The following is a 21,494-nucleotide window of genomic DNA, read 5'->3' as shown; positions in this document are numbered from 1 at the left end:
GGTTGCAAATGACATTCTGTAAGAGAAAGGGAATGTGAAAGGCAAAAGCTAAAATAAAAAATCAGGACTAACAGAAATCTTGACTCTGTTGTTGGCAGCCTGCAAACACTTTTGTTGAATGCAATTATTCTACTGAAAAACTATTTTGCTGTAGTTCACAGGTCACAGGATAATTAATGAGAAAACGTGGCAAAAAAAAAAGGTATCTGGATGGTTTTTTTTTTTAATTTTTACAATCTGTTTGTGGATTGTACTTATGCTTTCAGGTGCTTTACACCTAAAAGAGCCGGAAGGTCATTGTGTTAAAATGCCACATGGTGAATTTGCAAGAGCAATACAGCAACAGCAAAATGTTGTGGGCAATGTGCTAAGGCAATGCATCATACCCTCTACCAGAAGGGTAAAATGCCAAAGTCTCTTCATTAACCTGTTTAGTCTTAGAACTTTGCTCTAGTGAGGACCTCAGGATTGAGGAATGGTGTAGTCCTTGTGGCGGGGTCTGTGAGAAAGTGATACAATTTCTTTTCATTTGCTCTCTTTCCTGCGTACTTCTACTGTAGCCTTTATTTCCGTTTCTCAAACCTTTCTGCTGGAGTATTTTTTAGAAACTAAATAGTACTTCTCTCTCCTAAGCTAATGGCTTTGGATAGAATAGTCAAAATTATTCTCTGATCTATCATTATGCAATTCAAATCCATATACCATTAAGGACCTGCAGCTAATGAAACAGTCTTGTTACTCTCTTTCCATGAGACCTAGGGGTCAGCTCACTCAGGGGACTCCATCTGCTGCCCATGCAAGAGCCCAGGTTTCTACATCCTCTAGCATAGTCCTCTAAATAATGGTGTCTATTAGCATTTGGTCTGACCCTCCAGGCTCCCTGCTGCTGTTTCCTCGTACACGTCTCCAGACACTGAAATCGTGTGCCATCACACGCCCTGCTATTGTGTGCCTCTGCACACCAGCACAGCCTGTACTCACATCTCCAGCAGCTCATGGTATCTTTTGTCCTCCAGCTTTCCTTTTGTTGCCCCTAGCCCCATGGTTTGATCTTTTATCATTTTTTTTCCACATTTGTCACCCTAGAAACCTGTCTGTCAAATGTCCACTTCCTTCCTACTGCGTGCTCCTGGCTCCCCTCCCCTCCACTTCTGCCCTGTGTCTGGGGGCAGGGGTGCAAGCCCTGCCTCTAACTCAGGTGTCCAACAAGTACCGGTTCGACTGGGGCTGTGACAGCCTGGGGACACGCGAGAGGAGCGCACAGCTTAGGCCAATTTATGCCGGGGCACCAGGGTGCTGTGCATCCCCTCTGCCACAGTAACCACCACCCCAGGGCAGGTTTCTGCACTTGGTAGTAAGTGCTAAGTAGCCAGCGATTGTCAGTTCGTGTCTTATTAAATACAGGTGTGGGAGCGAGTGGTCAGGGCTCTCAGGAGGCAGCTGGGGCGTGGCAGGTCCCTGCTGGGCGGCTCAGGGTGCCTCCCCCAGGCGGTGGCTCAAGGACCGCTCCTGCTCTGGGTGGTTGGCATCTGAACTGCGCCGCTCCTCTGCCGCAGGAAAAACCATCACAGGAACGGCAACAGAGCTGGCAACTGAACTGGCCTGATAGGTGACCTTGGCTAAATCTCTTAATCTGCATATGTGTTGCTTTCCCTCTCTGTGGCATGTGGGTAATGCTGATGCCATGAAGATTTTTTGCCTTTTCTTTTATACTGCTGTTATACCTTTTTACAACTGCTGTATTCCTAGTGCTTTTTTGCCTACATTCTTGGACTTGTTTGTCAAGCTAAGAGAGATTTTAGAAGTTTAGTAGCTAAGGATCAGTATACCCCAGACCCCAAGGTCCTCTCCAGAACACATTCTGTAAACCAAGATAGAACCATCCAGGGGAAGGCTCCTTGGGGAGGGGGGCTCACTTGAGCCTCTCATTGGGGAATCTTTGATAGAGATGCTAATTAGTAAAACCTATAACGTTATACCCGATCTTTTGGGGCATATTCAGTGGGGTGCATTTCGATGCATATGACTTGGATGTGTGCACCTAAGGGTCCTTAAAATAAATCCCAAGGTAAAATCCCTTTTCCCCTTCTAACCGTGTATGACTCTTGATTTTAAGACCAAGAAAAGGCATCAATGCTATCAATTTGCTTGGAAAGCTGTCTCAAGTTCTTGTCAGAAGTAGACAATATAAGAGTTAGACTTTCCTAATTCATCATTAATTTGCTTTCCTGTCAGTCTCTACATTTGTCTTTGGAGTTGACTTTCTTCTTTGTTACTCTGAAGTTAATTCCTTTACTGGTGTTTTGCACTTGTGTGGCTACAACTTTGGATCTTAGTGCAAGTGTCTAAACGTAAATACATGCACCTTACTTCTTAGAATAATCTTTCTTCAAGTATTTGTTGTCTGCCTAAGGGCTTTTATAAATGCTTTAGTTCCTAAAGTTGCTAATTTCGAATATAAAACTGAGCACAGAGATAGTGAGTGTCTGCATGAGTTTTAAAGTATGTCTTCATTTTGTTTTCGTCTGAACTTGCCCTGCAAGGTGATGAACAATCTTGTCCTGATGGTTTCAAATGAACAGTTCATGTATTTAAGTGTTAATGAGATAAATATGTGCTTTGTTGGATTGGCTTCTGCTGGACAAAACCCATTAAAATTTAGGTCTTTTTCTATACTGAGATGAAATTCCTTCCATCTCAAAGATGACTGAAGTCACTTGGGGCAGTATTTAAACATTTGCAAAATTATACATTTAACTTGTATCTATCCAACCTTTTGTAACATAGATGATATTGTATCAGGGGTTTTTTTTTGTTTGTTTTTTGTTTTGGTTTGGGTTTTTTGTTTGTTTTGTTTTTGTTGGTGGTGGGGTTTTTTGTTTTTGTTTCTTTGTTTTTGAGGTTTTTTTTGTGGGGGGGATTATTTGTTTGGGCTTTTTTGAAAGACTCTTATCATCTGCAATTACCAGAGAATGGACCTAGGATTTTTTTTTTTTCTATGAACTGATATGAAACTAGACACCTACCTTATATGCATTGTTTTAGCCTAACACTAGTTTTTACAGCTCACGGAAAAATAGAGGTTTGTAGCACAACTGCTGACACATCCTTAACTGTAGCATTGCTACTAGGCGCTGCTATAATACAGTACATATTTCTTTGTGAAAGAAATGAAAGCTGCAATAATAAAGCTTAACTTTATGGTATTGAAATTCACTGTGTTTGTACCTCCAGGGAGAAAAACAATTAGAGAAAGACAATCTACCTAAATAGGCTGGGAAACTGAATTGCTCTGTCTATGCTTCATTACCCTCCCTCTTTCTCATCTCACACTTTCCACAAATAGCATGATTATGTTTACCTGACATCTTCATGCTTCCCTGCTGAGCAGGCTGAGGAAGCCTTGCAGCTGAGATCAGCAGTGTTTTCTATGGGGAATGACTGACATTTTTTTTGTTTAAAGTATCCAATTCTTGGGCTATTTCAGCAAAGAACTTCAGAGTGTCCCTGGATTCTGGTAGGGAGCGGAATAAATGAAGTGCCAATGAGCATTTTTTTAAAAATGACCCTTGGCTATTACAAGTACTATCTTGGCTGATGTTATGTTAATACATCCTTAGTTGCCTGATAGGAAGGCATGGCCTGAGATGTTAAACATCAAGTTGGTGACCTTCATAACTGATAGAAAGCCTGACAAATTTTTTATGAAGATGCCTTTGAGCACCAGAACAACAGTCAACCCTAAGAGTGGCACTGAAATAAAATGCCCTTTTACAGATAAAAGCCTTAATAGACAGAGAAAAGATCTGGGATGAGGCATGCTGTGAATGTTACCAAAGGGCTTTTCATTGACTCCCTTGAAGAAGTGAATCATAAATCCAGAACAAAAAGACTTGGGGAATATACAGGTTGTCCTTATAAGGAGCAGGTATTTTATTTTTCAGACTTCCCAGGTAACAGAGAATTCAGCACTTTCCTGTTCTGAGTTGCCAAGTTATAAATCTAAATAACTAAACTACAGATAATTGGACATAATTCCTCAAATTAGAAACCAATATTACATGTGAGAATTAATGACATTTCATTATGCATTACCATCTACATTAATAAACTATGACTGTATTAGTCTTAGCAGCAGCACACAACTCTCTTTTTCTTGTAGCCTTTGGGATTGTGTTCTAAATCTAGTTTTAATCTTATGCTGCATGAGCTGCTGAATTTGAATTCATTTGCATTTTAGTTTGAAGCACTCAACTACTCAGTCAAAACAATATTGTGAAACACCTAGGTACCTGTGTATCTATGTGTGAACTCTGAGTGTATATGATATAGGCTTAATATCAGTAGCCTAAAACCCTGCTACTTCATTTCAGTTCAAAATGTTTGGAAAGATGTTGACTGGAACAAGGTTTTGGTCTTTCTGCTTTTCTGTCTTTGTGTCTTACAGCGCACATAACCTGAACTTGCTCTTCAGGTGCCAAAAGATGCTTCTGATCTCAGAGTCCTGAATAATTAGAATTAAAGCTTTTTTTCTACATTTTGCAAAATGGCATCAAATTGAAAGTGTGGAATTAATAGGCACCCTGGCTTTTTTGCCCTTTCACTTGTACTTTCTCTTGCTTGCTACAGTTAAATGACTAGGCAGCTGTCCTGAACTTTCCTTAAAACATGGACTGTGTTAAATTGAAATCTGCAGATTTGTTGGTTCAGGGTTTTGGGGCATGTTTTTTGGGGGGATTTGTTTGTTTGTTTTTTGATGAGCAGCAATGTAATGGATCCCACCTTTACATTAGGGGAAAAACTTAAGCCAGGCTAGTTCAGATCAGAATTATTAACCTGAATGAAAGCAGGATTCCCTTTCTGACTGCCTCCAAATTCATGCTCCATCATCTCAAAGCTAAAACCTCCTGCAAAGTTACAATATGTTGCTGATATTACTGGCCAACAATCCTAGATCTGTTAGCAGTCCTGCATTAATCATTTTGGGTGTCACATTGTTATTGGAAAGATGTGCACAGACAGGCAGATACTTTACAGTTCGTATCTCAAAGGATCCTGGAACTGATTTATTTTAGGGTAAACTCTGCAGGACTTACACAACAACCATGGTCTTTTTGTACCTCAGGCAACAATCGTGACAGTGTTGTTCCCACCTCTAAAAACTCATAAGCAAGTATGTCCCAACGTACCTGGAAATACCAGCAAGATAGTTAGAATTCATTTCATGTGCAATGACCAAAGTCAGGCTATTGACCCCCTGTGTGTGTCACAGCAAGCAAGTGAAGGGCAGCTATGGCAAGTTAATAAACCAACTTGCTCTCACTCAGTGACAATACCTGAAGGTCTATGCATCTTATATTATACTGATCTAGGCTCAGATCCTTCAGTCACTAATTCAAGTAAAGGATTTAACAGAAAGCAGTATTATTGCAGCTTACATTTTAAAACACTTGTATAACTGTGTAGCTTGTACAAATAGTCTTTAATACATTTCTATAAACAACACAGAACAATTTAAGGACCCAGACTATCAGCTGTGATTTGTATGTCTGTGGCTTCTCTATTCTTAGTGCTGCTGTAAACAATAATAGCTGGCTACAGTTTCAAGGGGTTTTCATGCCAGCCAACATTACCTGGAACAGAGTGACTCTTTGGACTTATGCCCTGTCTCCTGTCTACAGATTTTGCCTCCTAGTGCCAAGAAAGCATTGATAGGAGCCAGAATTGCCTTTCACAGATTACTTTAGGACTTGGGAACAAGCCACTTAAACAATTTTGTTAGCCTTTCCCCTGGTTCGTTTTCTGTGCCACGCAGGTTTGCCAGTGGGAAGAGTAGATTTATATTTTTTGTTCTCTGGTGGAGGTAATTTCAAAAGTTATCACATTTTTATCATGGGGTTTGACAGCATTTAACTTATTGAAGCTTCTTATTATTCTGTAAAAATACAGAGTGGGGAGGTCTTTTTACATAAACGGAGTTAACTTGTGAGACTTAATGCTGAACTATGCACGGAGTAATCAGCCGAGGATCTAGACCTTAAGGTGGGAGGGTGAGCACTATGCAGAGTACGACCTAGCTCTGAAACAACGACCTCTAGGACTACAAACCACATGGCCACCGTCAGGGGGTGCTTTGCTGACCCGGTTAGTCCTGGCAGAAGGCAGCACTGACGTAACTTTGCTGCTTTTAGAAACGAACCTGACACTTCTCTGTAGTGAAGTGCTCTGCCAAGTGGCTCTACCAGGTCATTCAGAAGCAGGTTGAAGATTTCTGTGTTGCAGCACATTTTGCAGTGCTGGTTCTACCTGGAGAGTCCTTCCCAAAGGTGATGGGTACTGTGAGTTAAATTAGGAATTGGTTAGATGCATTGGACATTTCCAGGTTTTTAATGCTATTAAAAAGAAATGAGAGGGTAAAAAAAATGGGAAGAGGGAAGAAGTACACCTTGCCAACCCTGTTGTTTTAGAAGTAGTAATAAACAAGTCCGTTATTAATAACACAATAAGAAACTGTTCTGCACTAAATGTATTGGGTCAGCTTTGTGGTGGGTGTCAGTTTGCCTAGTTCCACTGATTAAAGGAAAAGTGCAGTGATTTACACCTGTGTTGACTCAGCACACTTGCCCTTGTAAGTAGCCTGTGACAAAACAGACAAATAAATAAAATAAAAGCACAAATCCTGTACTCTATAGATATTGCTTAAATAATTCATTATAGCTGCAAGGATAGAAGTAAATACAAAGAAAACTGCTTGCCTTTTGAAATATTAGCTAGAGCAAAGTCTTTTCTTTTTTTCCAGTTTGGGGTAGTTAATATTTTCTTCCTGTATACTCTTCAAGAACTTATAAAAGTGCAAAACTCTTTAGGTTCTCACTCATTTATGCAGTGAAGCTGACATAATTCCATAGATGTAAACACTGTCTGCATCTCCTAGTACTGAAACAAGTGTGGCCATGCAGCACATTAAAATGCAGTTCATTTATTAAGTCAGAGAATAGCTCTGTGCTCTTAAACCCCTGTCTAGCTTCTCAATGATGGCTCACTGTTGTCAAGTTGCTCAGCTTGCTTTAGTGCTGTGATGGAGCTGCACTTCAGCTGCATCACAAATGTGGCCCTTGCACCTGAATTGTGCCGTGTGGCTGTTAAGGGCAAGGCAGACTTAATGCTAAATGGTTACTGCTTATTGAATAGTGACATAGAGAGGGATAGGAGAAGGGTAAGAAAATTATCAGGCTGTGTTTACGTGCACCCCATTTTCAGAAACAAATGGCTCAGCTAAATAGAAAGCAATCTTCTACATGGTGCTGCTAGGTAGGAAAAGCCACCCATTGAGAAAACAAAGTGTGAATTTTTGTCCTTGTAAAAACAATAGAAAATATTTTAAAGGTTTAAATATGTCCAGAATGGCAATGCATAAGAACTGGTATTATTTATCTATAAAAGCATAAAAAAGAGGGTGTGAAAATGTATGGTTCAAGAGCTGCCATATTGGTTTAGAGCAGCAATCTGTACTGTCTGTACTCTGCCTAGTGTCCAAGGTGAGCAGGAGCCCTGCAGCCAGGGTGCTGAGCTGAGGTTAGCTAAACATAGGATAGCAAAGCTGTCGAGCCTTAGCACCCTGCTAACATCCTAACACAGCCTGTGGGTTTGGGCTGGGTTGTACCAACTGGGTGGGATGAGGGCAGAGCTGCTCTCCCCTTGTAAGCTGCCTGCAGCACCCTTTGCTGCTGTAGGCTGATGCTATCTGCCATCAGATAAACTGTGCCAGGACAATGCTGGGGCAGTTTCCTGTGTGAAAGTGGTTTCAATGCAGTGAGATAAAAGTCCTTAAACTCAGGAAACTATTAGGCCCCTGAACCAGGACTGTTCAATCTGACAGGAAAGTATTCCAAGCACTTTTTGTCTCCCTCTGTTTCTCTCTTTACTGTTTTAAAGGCTGTACAACTAAATAATGGATGTGAAATCTCACACATGTTTAAATACAAGAAAAATTATTTACTGATTTGAATTTGGCTGGGATTTCCCTGAGGATATTTATTACCTTTTCCCATATTCCCATTTATAAGATCTGCTATAAAAGAACAGCACTATGCTGCCCAGCAAGGTCACAGTAACTGTAAGTGTATTTTTCCAACCCCAAATGCATGTTACCTGTAAATAATTACAGAAAATTTGCATCTTGTTCTAGGATATCTGCCCTTTCCTCCCCTGCTAATATTGCTGCCAGCATATTTTTTCAGTTTTGGTTCTCTGTCTTGGTCTCTAATAGAATTGCAAAAAAGCAGCTGGGAAAGTGGCCCCACTTATCTGGCCCAGTAGCCACCAGAGGAATGAAGATTTGGCTGTGGGAAGTCTATAGTCTTCATTGTAAACATGGTTTCATTTTAAAATGGTGTAATATCCACAACATGGAAGACATTTTCTTCCTGCCAGGTGGCAATGATATTTCCATGTGCATAACATTCGGTGGAAACTTTCCAGTCCTCAGAAAAGGAAGGCAAAGGCAGGGCAAGACAGCAAAGATGAGCAGATGGCTCAAGGATAAATGCTGTGAGGAAAGTCTGAGGATGTCTGACCATTAGGAAGCATTCATGGAACAAGAGTTCCTCCAGACTGACAGACTCCACTAGCTGGGCTAGTACCTTTCTGGGGGTGAGGTAGGCATGGCTGGTAAACATAATTAAATAAGCAGAGGTGGCAAAATAAGAAGCATATAACAAACGGTGAAAGATACTGGAGAGTAGAAGGATGATCAGGGAAAAAGCTGTAGTTCTTGTGTGTCATGATGAGATAGATGCAGTGAAGGAAAATCAAGAGTTGTTTCTTTACTGGGTTTCAAAAACAACAGAAATGTTTTTGTAATGATGCAAGACAAATGGGAAAAAGGGTGGAAGAAAGAGATTTGCTGGTGGAAAATGTGAAATTGAATGTCACAGGATAGCAGAAATATGGATTCACAGTACATATACTGTGGGGTACATTATATAAAGGAAAAAGAGAAATAAAGGTAGAGACCCTGGTGTGTGTTAATACAGGAATAGATTGTCAGCAATACCACCCATCTGGGCCAAAATCACTTGCAGCAAGAAGATGAGGGCATTACAGAAGTTTGACTCTTAACAATTATAGAGACATAAATGATGTAGGTGACAAAGACAAATCAACTAAATTTAGCATGACTTTGAGAAGACTTGGTATTTCCTGGAGCCTGTAAAGTCTGTTGCAAACAAAGAGGCTCTAGTCTTCATGACAACCTATAGAGATATTAAATGAAAACAGAAAGCTTACAAAAGGCATACAGTTTAAAATAAATCTATGGTTTTTTGAAGGCACACATCTAATGAGATCTGCTAGGTCTAACTTGTGGCAGAAATTGAAGCAGGCAGTGAAAGACATGTGGAAAAGAAGGGGTAATGACTAGAGGTAAAAGTTTGATATGACTCCAAAACTAAGTGAACCAGTTGCCTAGGAAATCTATGAGAATGATTAATGAGAATGTTGTAGCACATGGATGTAGGGATGGATTAGGAAATAAGCACTGCTAAATCAAAAGCAAAACTGCAAAAGCTGACACCATCCAGTTCATGGGAAACCTACACAATCCTCATTCTAGAACTGGGACAGAAGGACATAAAACCACAAAAAAAGTGCCCTTTCTTCTCAGCCTTCCTCTTCGGATTTTGTTCTGTGTAACACTTTGCTACATGGGCTTTCAATGGAGTTTTCTTTCAACAGCTGATCTCTTTTCCTTTAACTGAAAGGGAGCAAAGCCTATGGGTTATGTAAAATGCCTTTTTTCTTAACAGCTCATGGATTATACTTCAAGAGAACCAATATGAAAAATAACCAACCTTCTTGAAATTTTCCTTGAAACCAATATCTGATTTCAAAGCATCATCTAAGAGTAGAGTTCGTAGACTTTAAGAGAAAGCTTATAAACTCAATGCCTGTTTCAATATCATTTTGTCTTTAGAGATATAATTTCAGCCTAAATTCAGAGTTATGCAGCTTTTATATATCCTTTCTCATTCTCAGACATATCTTGATCAATCTAAGCAAGCCTGACTTATTTAAATCTCTGCTCTTTCCTTTCCCCAAGCACTGTTATGATACACTGCGATTCACTGTTCTTGAACTACTACAGTCATACCCGTGGCAAAACATTTCCTAACAAAAGTATCCCCTTTCTCAGAGTTAAAACGACCACCCTCAGGGCAGTGGAGTGGCAGAAGTACTGTTTTATGAGAGTCACTCATTTGGACTGAAATTTATTCTTTGCTAGAAGTCAAGATCAAGCCTCTGGGATTGTGTAACCTATTTGCAATGTGTTGGGTTTGGGCTGACCCTCTGGAATATTTCCCTCTCTATCTTCCAAGCAGTGACTATACTTTTTTTTCTGCATATGGACTGCATGTCTCACACACATCTGCTGGTACTGGTTACTGCTACTGGAATATAAAATGTCATAATAACCTGGTTCCAGCCAGGACAGGGTTAATTTTTGCAGTAGCCAGAAGGGGCATGGCAAGGACACAGAGGTTATTCTGTACCATCTCTTGTCATTGCCAGGAGGTAGTGGGGGGGAAGGGGTCCCTTCCAGTCACATAACGTGGAGGAGAGGGTGACTAGTTAGCGCTAGTGCCTGATGAGCAATTGTGTGTGAATCGTTTGCCTCTTGTGCCCTTTGTTATTGATACTGCAGTAGCTACTGTTTGTTTTCTGATTCCATTGCTGTTTCCAATAAATTTCTCTTATCTCAACCCATGATCTTTACCTTTTGTGCAGGGAAAGGGGGTCGGGGACTCAGCAGGTGGCGCAAGATCTGGAGTTTTTGGCAGGAACACTAAATTGGGGAATACCATTCCTAAATCACAACAAATAATATTGCAGCACTTTATGCATAGGGGATCTTCTCAGTCGTTGGGGAAGGGGACAACATTTGAAATTTCTGATGGGAAAAGGGTATTTCACACAAAAAACACCTCTGAGACTCTAAAGATATGGGTCTATAAAACAGAGGTATCAGTTCTATCCCTTCTGATAAGGTAATGGAGTAAGCTAGGTTGGTATTCCTTATGGCAATGCATATGTTGTCCTGGATTTTCTTTAGTAAACATTTACTTGCACTCTATCAGCTTCCTCATGTTCAGGTGCATTCTTGTAAATGTTTGTCAAAATGTTTTCCTTCCGTGATTGCAGAATTTGAAGTTGCGCAGCAGTTGTTACAATTTAGGGTGTGGTTTTCATGGACAGCTGCATAAAAGTTCATTAGTGGTTTAAGTCACTTAACTGGAGATAACTGGGTGTGTGGTACTTCAAAAAAATACTAAGGTATGTTTGGCTAAAACGGAGTTGTCAGGTTCTTCTGCTGCCTCTATCTCTTCTCAGACAACAGCAAACAAGCAGGTGCCCACATGCCTGGGTATGAGAGGGAGAAAGATGGAGATACTTCCTTTGTATTTTGACTGAAATCCAGTGTTTTATCCCCAAGAAATGTAGACCAGAAAAAAAAAGTGAAAGGTTTTTTTCAACAGCTAAAAGGCAAAATATGAAATGCTATTTTCAATTTTTTAATCTGAAAATAGGTCTCCTTCTGGACCCTACAGACGGTGTGCATTTCCACACATTCATCCCCATCTCTCACTGATCTCTTTTCAGGACTGTGTTTTGTAGAAATGATGTGGAAATGCCTGAGAGCTCTGCTGGGTCAAGAGCTGCCACAGCTATGGAGGGAGGGAATCAAGCAGGCAAATTTATGACAGTTTGACATTTCAGATAATAGAGGTCAGTCCTTCAAGTCGCAGTCCCCCTGAGATGAGTGGGTTTCTGCCGGTGAATGTGGGAAGAGCTGGTACCGTTAAATTGTCCCTTTGCTGCAAGTGAAGCATGTGGTGATAGGCTGGAAGAAAAGAATTCCTTTCATTATTGCAAGGCAAATTCTGCCCTCTTTCTGATGTGGATGAATGATCCCATTCATTTCAGTTGTTGTACCTGCTGCTGGAAGAAGAGCAGGATTTGAATTCCTAGAATAAGGCGTTATGTTGTGAATGAACTGGAACGAGAAGTATTCATGCATCGATATGCAAGACTTCCCTTTCTTGCACTCTCACAGCTAAGATCTTCATGGACTCTTTTCTGTGAATAGTTTATGACATCTGAGACCAAATAAATTTAGTCCACTTATTTAACTGGCTTTGTGCAGTTTTTCAAATGAAGATTCAATACTCTCTAGAAGTACTGCTGAGCCCTGTCCCACTAAGTTGTTGCATCTCTCTGCCTCAGGCACTTTTGCTGGCAATTGCAGGAGCTAATAGTATGCAGTGTGATAACAGTATTGGTGTGAGTTTTATAGTGTAATATTTGCTAAGTGTTTTGAAACTGGGACTTGGGAGTTGCTCTTGAAGAGCAAATAAATTAGTATTTGTGTAGTCATTTTCATTAAATGTTATGAGGACCTTTTTATAACTTCATGATACTATAAATTTAATAAACTATAGTGGCCTGTTTTTTCAGAACTGGGGATAAAGCCCCCAAATAAACAAACTAATGACAGTTCTCAAATTAGAAATATGACTTTATTTGTTTGGGTTTATTTAATTAAAATTAGATTTTATTTAATTTCTGTTTGTTCTTGGAACTTCTTCCACTAAAAGTATTCTAATTAAAATGTCAACAACTACTCAACTTACTGCTGTTCAAGTGTGAACTGCCATATTTCTTAAATATCTGTTTTTGTGGAGAAAATAAAAGTCTAATTTCTGTAGAAAAAGAGGTGAAAATTAACTCCATATTCACTTTACTTTCTTGATATCTGGACTGAAATCTTTGTTCCACAGAGTGTTGAGAAACAACATAAAAGCTTGACTGTGATGTAACTGAGTAGTAACTTGCTCTAAAGAAGCGAGAAATGAAAGGGGAAAAAAGCTAGATTTATATTAATTTAAACTGTAGCATCAGCTACAATAGCTTCTCCTCCAAAAATATGGAATGATTGATTGCCGTGGTCTTTGAATTTCTGTAGATGGTAATCATTAAATTTAAACATGTCAGGATTGAATCTAGAGGAAATTATCAACCCTTTTTAGGACTGAAGATAAAACAATTCATAAATCTTGTAAGTTTTTCTTTATAAAAATGAAACTTCCATGTACAAACCTTTGTTTAATGTGCCACTTCCTTTATGATTCCTTATGAGAAGCAGTCGGAGCCAAGAATGTGCCTGCAGTAGCTAAAATACGTGTCTGCAAGCTAAATGTGTGAGACTCTTGCCTAATTTCTTCTGGAAAATAAAAAGTGTGTATGTGAGGTAAATACACAATAGTTACATTGTATGCATGTTTATATACTGTATGTAGCTGTGCAACAACTCCTTCATGAAGGATAAATGAAAGTCTCTGACCATGGTTGCAAACATGGTGGCTCTGGGAAAAGGATACTGAGTTTTCTTTCTAGCTGGACTATGAATCCTCAAGGTCAAATAGCCAAACCACAATTCTGCAGTTGTCTAAGTCTTTAGACATCCTGTGTTACTCAGGGCAAAAGTGACTCTTACCATAGATGTGGACTTCTCTGCAACACAGGAGGAAAAGTACGGAGTTGCTCTCTGAACCCCCAATTCACACATGTATTTTTATTTTGTAGAAGGTTAATTTGCTATGTTACAACCTACTTGTACACACAGCTTTAACTTGTGTGATCTCTCTAAAAATTGTTTTATATCTCCTCTTGGGCTTGAAAAAAAAGGAGAGAAGAATTATGATGTTCAGGTGATGAACTGGAAGAGCTAGGACAAGAAAAGTATTCATTCCAAGAAGCTCCCTTCTTTCCCTACCACCCTCTAGCACTAGCATCCCAGGTATGAGTCCTTGCACAGCAGCTGTGTCATCCAGCCCTCACAGCCTGACCAGCTCCTGAAGGACGCAGTTCCTGGGAACAATGGACACCATGAGCAATATCCATGTCAGTGTTTCCTTCAGTTATTTTGTTGGATCATCATTGTTTCAAGGGCAAATAAAAATTTTCAGGAGTTCTTGGCATTTTCTAGAAAGAGGAGGTAAGGGTAGAAGGAGTAAAGCCAGGAATTAGGAAAACCAGAGTTCTTGTATTTTGTAAACATCTCCAGATGACATATCACATCACAATACTGCCTTAATGGCTACACGTCAGGAATTCCCTATGGGGGACTTAAGTAAAATTATAAACTCTTCAAAACTCAGAAAGCATTGAAAAAATACAAAACTAGGATGAGAAAGAGAAAAGCTTAAAAGAATCTAATGTTTCTTATGGAGGGCCGTGAGATTCCAAAGCAAAATTACGAAAATCCCCTTAGATTAGCTGCTATCTATGGGTTACTAATGTCTGTCAGTCTAACATTCCTGGTCTTTTATCTACTTCCCTGTAGTGAGGTTTGTTTTTCTTATTGTACCCTCACAGCAAGTATTTGCTTAAAATGTTCTTTACTATAAATATTGTTCCTGTAGCTTTACTGCTTTTAAAGGCAAGTTTCTGTGATGGAAAATCAGAATCCCAGTGATGGGCTCTCTTTTGCAGTTCCTGAGAATTTTTTCCTTGTTCCTTTTCTATGCCTGATCTTTGTAATTAACATCTGTACTTGTTAAAAGTTTATTAGCAGAATACTGTCATATATTACAGCCACAGTTTTGTTTCCTTGTGTCAATAGTCCTTCAATTACCTTTTATTTTTTTTTAATGGTACATGCAAGATATTCTATGTGTGATTATTCTGAAAAAAAGGTTTCAGAGAAGAGAGAAAAAATGTTATATATTTGCTTTCATTTGTTGCAGTGGAACTACAAGCAAAAAAGTGAAAAACTGTAATTTTGTATAAGAATATCGTAAAATCTGACAAAAACATAGATATATCATCTGTCTGTTTGTGCAGAAGGGAATTAAATTAGTCTGACATACATTTCTTTTGCTCAAAAAAATCCAGCAATGTTGAGGTCAAAAGTTTAAAATTCAGGCCTGATCCACAGCCTAGCTGAGCTTTCTTGTTGCCTGTAGCACTGGCTGGATGAGGCTCAGTCAGGTGTCGGGGTCCCTCCCCTGCCATGGAGCCCTGGGAGATGGGCCCTGGGGCACAGACACGGAGTTTCCCTGCCCCTGGTCAGCCTCGTTCCCATTGGTTGGTTTGGGTTTCCCTGTGTGGCCAAGGACCCTCGGGTCCCATGACTGGAGGAGTTCCTGAGCAGAGCCCCGGCCATGCGGCTGGAGAAATAAACATCTCTGAAACATCTACCACGAATCTGTCCATATATACTTCGCTTCCACGGGACTCCTGGTTTGAAATATGCGTGTTACAGTAATCCCCGCTGTAACAGTCAGGCTTTTTTTATTGTAATTGATTTCTATCTTTTTCAGCCAAAAAGATGGAACTTAATTGTTTTTGTAAATAAATATTACCTTGTTGATTTGAAACTGTAAACTCTCTCTGCAGGAAATTGATATTCTAGAAATCTGGATAATTAATCTGGGGAAGTGGAGATGAGAGCTATGCTGTAGTTCAAAACTCCAAGCTCTGATGCCATATTATGAAGCATCAAAAGGCTGGTGACTAACATCTTCTGTCCTGTGATAATAATGATTACGCTAGTAAATTCCTTTATTCCTTAAATATTTTTATTTATTTTCTTTAACCCAAGCCCAAATTTTCAGTTAGTCATATAAGCTTCATATTCGTTGCAGTCAGGTTTTTCCAGAAAATGGTACATCTCCTCACTGTCCTGGCTTTCTGTTGCTGTACTGCCACCACTTTATGCTTGTTATTTAGTATTTAGGTTTAGTACACACAAACCCATATCTATTTTAGCAAATACTGCAGCCTGTATGAGCAGACTTGTGTAGCAGAAAGGCCCACAGTGTACATATTTCAAGGGATTTACTTTGCACTCTTTCAAGCCCCAGTCCCACAGTGCCCTTTAGAGAGCATATCAGGTGAAGCCCTGGGGCAGTTATTCCAGTTCAGTTTGAAGCAACATAAATCCAGTTTCTGCTAAGGCCACCTGTGATACAAACTCAGGCAGGGACAATTCATTAACAGGAGGTATGGGGTGTAAAGCTTTTGGTAGAACAGCAAATGTAAAGGTATTTCAGCACCATCTCCTCAGTGTACTTAGCTTCCCATAAGGCCAGATTTAATATCAATATATAAATATTTAGATATATCTACGGTACCAATTAGCAAAGGCCTTCTACTTCAAATAAGCAGAATTATTTACTTTAACTGACAATCTGCTTGTTAATTTCAAAATATTATGCCATGCATAATATTTAGTGCAGTTTCCTGCTTTGGAAGCCATCATAAAAGGAAGATGCCTTATTCAGAGTTGTATTTTGGTATGGATTGCACTGTTCACTTCAACAAAGTAGTAATTCATCAAACTGACTGGAAACAACAGGTTTCACAGCACCTTAAGGTGTGGAGAATGACAGGTTGTGTCTTAGGTACGTTGTTCTGACTTTAGTGTGTATGAGAAATCCTGAGATTCCCATGTGAATTTCATGAAGAAGTCTTTCTTCAGTGAAATCTGCCCATTAGAGTATGCAAAAAGATAAAATTAAGATAAAAAATATATTAGCAGCTGCTTAATTTAGCCACCTGAAATCTTGAGAATAACCCATTTCCCATCCTCTGGCCTGGGTACTAAATGAGGCATGCTCAGTAATTACTGAATTATCCCTTTCAGCTGGGGAAAAGCAACATGGGTGCTAGTCTTTTGTTATTTTACATTCACCCCCATTAGTGTTACTTGCTGTACCTAATAGGCTGATAAATGGGGTATTGCAACTGTCAGTGGCTAAATGGCACTTAATATTCCATTTTGAAGTTCAGGAAATCAGAAGTAGGAGGAGAGGCTTTTGATGGCCATTTGCTCAGTGACACAGACTTATAATCATGTAAATTGATGTTGAAGGTTCAATTACGTGGATCTTACCACAAAATGGAGCTGTAAAATTGTACAGTTGATGCAACAGACTTTGACAATATAACCCCTCGTCTTATTAAGATTGCTCCCAAAAATAGTACTAAAAATTAGAAGTAGACCTCAGTCTCTCATTCCTATACCATTACTTCAGTATAGCTAATGAAAAGAAGAAGGTTTGGAGCCAAGTGCTGCACTTTATTGCAGAATATAGCAGGCCGCTGAAGAAGGTTTAAGGTGACAATTCTTGCTTTAAGGTCCTCAAAAGCTGTGAGCAAGCACCTTTGCTCAGAAGAGGGCAGGGATAACGTCTTAAAATATTCACACCAATGGGTTCTGTGGACTGCTTATGGACAACTAACCTGCAGTTTTTAAAGCCAATGCACATTCAATAAATCCTTTGTAACTTAGCAATTGTTATCCCCGGTATAGTTTTCTCTTTGTAGCAGTCTAGATAACACACAGGACACGAGAAACAGCAAGTCCAGCAAATTTTGCTGTTTGGCCAGAAGAAAAAGCCACTCTCAAGCAAAGGAATTCAGATCCAGGCAAGGAGAGATTGCACAGCTGGATCTGGATGAAGAGTCTGGGTTTTAAACAATCCCATTTTTCAGAGTTGTTTGCATTTGGAAAGCTGTTTCTGACCTTTTCTGATTCTCCCGCATAGGAACATGCTGTCCGTTGATTCATGAGGAAAAGGTGCTGTAGCAAGCAGCTTAACAGTAGGCAGAGTGACCAGTGTAATGTACAGGCTGAGATTTTAAAGTCCGAGAGAAGCAGCTTGGCCTCTGCTGAGTCACTGAAGTCCTCCTCTTGGGCTGTGACCTCTTTTCTGCCTAAACATCATCGCAGGTTTAGGTGGATTCCAACTCTCCATGCCCTCCTTGCCACTGGACCTCTCTCGGTCTGAATTTCTCAAGTGTTTTAAGAGCCGCCTTCTCTGCAGCCTCTACCATCTGGAATAGCTTCACTGTGGTTCTCTGCCTCATTGACTCTCTTCCTCATTTCAAATCTCAGTTGACCATTTATCTTTTCTACCTTGCCAATTTCTTTTAATTTCTCTGTCCATCTGCTTCATCTATTTAACTCGGTGAAAGCTTTTAGATTACATTTTTTATAGCAGATGCATGGGGAAATGGTACTGTATTATATGTGAACAACTTCCCCAGCTTGAGCAAGAATGCTGTTAGCATCCGCTGAAAAATCCTACATCTCCCCAATGTGCTCAGTGTTACACTTCACAAAGTTAGAGGGGCATGTTGAGCTTGTGCTGACAGCCAAAAAAAATATACCTGCTTTCCTAGGGCTGCAGCAAGTAGAGCAGATGGTATTTTCCCCACTTCACATCATTCTCTGTCCTTTCCTTCCTCATGCCCCATTGTTCATTTTTCACACTTCTCTGTTGGTTTGGTTTGGATTCAACACCTGCTGAAGTCAATGGAGAATCTCCCACTGACTTTATTTGGCTTTGCCTCATGCCCCCTGCCATGTCCCCTCCCTTCAGCTATGCCTGGACTCTAATTCCAGCTCCGACCTCTCAGCAGTTAGGATCCTGTCTGTGCATCATCTCTCCTCTCACTTCCTGCACTTTGCCAAGAACCTTAAGAGAGCAGGGATGGAGAAAGTTGTGAGGAATGGATACTGCTCAGGTCAGTAGCTCAAAAGAAAACCTGTGAAAAATTTTTGGTTTGGATTACTCTGAGACAGCATTTTCTCTAGTTTTTCCCTCACTCAGCCAGAAAATAAAACAGGAACATAATCTTGCCTTAAATATGGGAATGAAAGTTAAATGTTTTGTTTCACTTGGGTTTTAGTTTTTAATTAAAATAAAAAATCATGTCAAAACAGAAGTTAAACCTCCCTCTTTTGGAAATAGCATAGTGAAATATTTTGCCTTTCAGGAAATAATGTAGCCAGTTTTCTCTAAATATTTTTTTCCCAAATCGTTGATTATGTTAATAACCCCAAAACATATTTTTCTTTTGTGGTGAATTAATTACTCAATTATTTGATGCTGTTCCCTGTCATGGTTTTTCTCTGTATTCCAAAACACTAGCTACCCCTTTTCTACCTGAGACCCTTCCCAATCATCCAGTTCTTCTGTAGATGTGAAAATGAAAAAGAAAAAAAAGTCAGGGTTGCTGTTGGTCTACCATTGCATTTTGTTTTATTTTTGGTCAGGGTGTTTATTCCCTTGATATTTCAATCTAGTACAAGGCTGGAATAATTGTTACTGCATTCTCCAAATAATGCTGCCTGCACCCCATTGAGCTTGAGACCACCATGTTGTGACCTCCCAAGAAGTGTCTCACTTCAGCAATGAATTTCACTAAATTTTCTGTGATATTCTCCCATAACAAGAAAGCCACATTCTGTGCTCTTTTTCTGAGTGTTCAATTTCCAAGGACACAATAATTACCCCAATGAAGTCAAGTGAAAATTTCCATCAACTTCATGTAGTCACAATGGCTCCTTGTACATCAAATAACCTCTGTTAATTTGCACTCAAGTCACTCCAGGAACAAAAAAATTTTTACAGTAATATTATGGTTGTCGTAAACAGTACCTCAAAAACAACTCTGTATTTTTCTAGACCTGGGAAATGGTGTGAATTTTAATTGACATCCATAGGAATTGTGAGAATTCTCAGCAACTTGCAGGATTTAGCCCTAATAGTATTTACAGTAATTAAGCACACTAATTAAATAACAAAACAACTAATGACAAATTGATTCAATGCCAAATAAAGGAGTAAAATAAATGCTTAATTAAAGATTCTAATAAAATCCCCTTCAGCCTTTATAGTCCACTCCCTAGGGCTAAAGATGACTTTTTACCTCAGAAATCTTTATAGCCCTTTACAACACCAGTCTCTAGGGTTACTGCCTTTTTTAGCCTCTGGATTAAATGCTTGTTAGCTAAGCACTGTATAAACCCATTTAAAAACTATCAAAATAATTAAGTTGGATCCAGAACACTCTGTGTCTTCCAGATATGGTACACCATGATATTCCCATCTGCATGGATGTTTCTTTTCACTAGGCTATGCAAGGTTGTGTCTAACTGAGCACCTGGGCAGCAGGACAAATGCCCTGACCATCAGAGTCCTTAAGCCAATGGCATGAAGCACTGCTTAAATTGAGACTGAGTACCTTGTAGAGCTGAAGTCAAAATGAGAAAGAGCACAGCCATAATGCAGCCCAGTTTAAGTAGACTGAGACAGCTGTTTTCTAATTCATTATTGATCCCATTAAGCTCTCTTATTTATCACCAAAGTAAAGCCTAGCAATAAAAATATATTTTAAAAAATAAATAAGTTGGAGAATAGAGCTGCCGTAAAAAAATGGCCATTAAACAGCACTCAGAGAAGAGAGAGAGTTCTTCAAGTTATCATTCAATATTTCTTTCATGTGTCAGGAATCTCTATTTCACCCTGGCAGATAGCCTCATTAGGTATTTCTCTCCTTATCTGAACTTACAGCTTTTTACATTTTGTGTCAATAATGATAAAACAAATGCTTATGAGAGTAGAAAATGAAGAGTAATTCCTCAGCCTTTCATAGAAGGTTTGTGAGCAGACAGATCACCTGGTACCCAAGGTATAGTGCACAGCAGCCCTTTCCACTGTTGTCTGTAATGTTGTTTTGTGATGGGATTGTTGGCTTTGGGGTTGCCAGCAGTTAGTCAGTCTCAAAGTTTTCCTTTCTCCTTCTGATGTGCTACACCATTTCACATTATCTCATCTAACATGCCTGTGTGATTTCAGATAACACTGCATGTGTTTAACTTCAGAAGAAGCTCTGGGCCCAGCTTGGGTATCTCTTATCAGCTTTGGTACTATCCAGCTCTGAATCTGGGGCAGATGGAAGTAAATGGGATGTCAGTGAAAAGGAAAGAATTCCTTATGCTTGTATAAGCTGCCTCTATCTCTGTGCTATTTGCTCATAAAAGAAAGCAGGTTGTGCAGCCTATGAGGAAATTATTACACTGATCTGAGTCATATAATTTGGATTCTGCTGGAAATGTTAACAGCATGTATCCTATATGCCACCTTTATTTGTGGGGGTGGGTGAGGAGTGGAAATTGAGAATGAGCTAATTCACATGCAGATGCTGCTTGCAGTGTGTTAAATTACCTGTTGCATACCTGACTACTTGCAAATATTGCAAATAACTTGCATTTATCCCTCTGAAAACCCAAGAGAAAATGCTTACATAGCTGGCAAGTTAAGAAGTATGAACACAAATGAACATAAAAGAGGCTTAAGAAAAAAAGCGCCAAAAGAAAACACAAAATCCTGAAGTGTGAAAAGAATAGAATTAGAATGAACAGCCTTAACTGAAGCAGACTTGCTCTAACCACTGATCTTTCTAAACTGCACCGCTCTACATCTCCCAGTTATGTCTTCATGCTGCTTTCCATCAAGAATAAAGAAAAAATCCAACCCTCCAGGCAACGGTATTTGAAATGATTCATCACATCATGTAATAGTGTACTACAGTGTCAAACTGGTGTTAAGCTAAGTCACGTTCTGACCCATCAAAGATACTTC

The sequence above is a fragment of the Corvus hawaiiensis genome, chromosome 5, assembly GCF_020740725.1.
Source record: "Corvus hawaiiensis isolate bCorHaw1 chromosome 5, bCorHaw1.pri.cur, whole genome shotgun sequence".
Lineage (NCBI taxonomy): Eukaryota > Metazoa > Chordata > Aves > Passeriformes > Corvidae > Corvus > Corvus hawaiiensis.
The sequence above is the reverse complement of the archived record's forward strand: the minus strand, read 5'-3'. Positions refer to the sequence as shown.